A 1,600-nucleotide genomic window follows, 5' to 3' on the forward strand; every position below is an offset into this window, starting at 1 on the left:
GCTGTGCTAGGACTGAAATGATGCAGTAGAGTTGGCAATCTGCTAAAGTATGGGCGTGTGACGGCTGTAGTAAACCGGAGCGATGTTATGGACTTGAGATGGTTTGAAACCGTGGTTTCAGAATTAGCTCAGTTTGGTTTGGCGTCACATTATCCTCAGTTTGGTTTGGATTGGTTTACACGGGAGGGAAAATGGGGTGGACTGGATTGGTTTCATGTGCAATAATCAAATGGTTTGGTTTAGTGACGGTGCGGTTCTCAGCCCATTGTCAGGTTGGCGTGGTTTAATAAATTATAATATTTTAAAATGGTTCCATTAGTTGTCCAATGGTTTAGAAAGTTACTCAACTTAACTTTGAGATGTTAAAAAGTGTACCATTTTTAAAGTTGTGTATTTATCATTCGGGGATAATTTAAAACAACATTTCTTTCTTCCCTTTTCAGAAGAATCGGACAATTGTTGTTTCAAGATATTCTTTGAATTACACAACTGCAGTACTTGGGTTTTTAAGAAGCAATAGCTATATCTCATTATCCGTATAAACATTGTGGCATCGTATATACATGCAATTATTTGCTTTATTTTTTATTATATAGCTACTAAAACATTGTGTCATGTCAATTAATTAGGTTGGATGGTAGCACTAGAATGAGTGATTAGTGTTTTTTCACCCTTCCACTTGTTTGATCAAAATTAATGATCAATATACCCAAAATGGTGAGTCATAAATTTTTTAAACTTCCATGTGATTTTAACATAACCTAAAAATCTTTTTACTACTGAAGAAAAAATACATTTATGTGCACTATGACTCAGCATTGTGTATTTGACCATTGCTTTCTACAACATTAATATCTCTATAAAAATATTTTTCAAGCATTACAACATTTCATCAAAATCACCCATTTCGTTCAAATATCACATGTCCGTAGCAAAGCACGGGCCATTACCTAGTTCGTAGAAACGTACGGACATTTTTGCTAGTTAAATATAATGCCATCGGTACACTAGAAAGCATTGGAGCAAAAGAAGCTGAGCATGCGCAACAGAAGCAGACCGAAATGCACGTGAAGAGGCGGTGGCAAGTGCCAAACCAGCAGCACGATACACCTAACTAAGAATCTGAAGAGCCAAACAGTACTATGCATTATTAATGGAAAAATATGATAGTGCATTTCAAAATTCACACTGACTATAATATTTCTGCAACGTCAAACATCACATATGCATAGCCATATACACAATCCGTATTCTACTGTGAAAGATTCTAGGTAGAATCTGGATTTTTAATCTAGCAGGAATTAAACGGTCCTTAGTCACTGCATGGCCCGGCACCATTGAGAAAAAAATAAGCATAGTGGAAGATCCTCTTTTACTATCATACCTCCTTCAGATCTAAATTAATTATGGTTTTGAAAAAAAAGATAGTGTCTAAAATTTAAAACTTTAACTATATATAATTTTATATTATCTATTGTTAGATCGTATATAATTGTTTTAAAAACTATTTTCATGAAAGCACAAATTTATTAGAATATCTTACTATTACTAATTACGCCTCTAGATTAATCTTAACCAGATGCTAAAGAATCCTAGAAAT

The sequence above is a fragment of the Panicum virgatum genome, chromosome 4K (genome assembly GCF_016808335.1).
Source record: "Panicum virgatum strain AP13 chromosome 4K, P.virgatum_v5, whole genome shotgun sequence".
NCBI lineage: Eukaryota > Viridiplantae > Streptophyta > Magnoliopsida > Poales > Poaceae > Panicum > Panicum virgatum.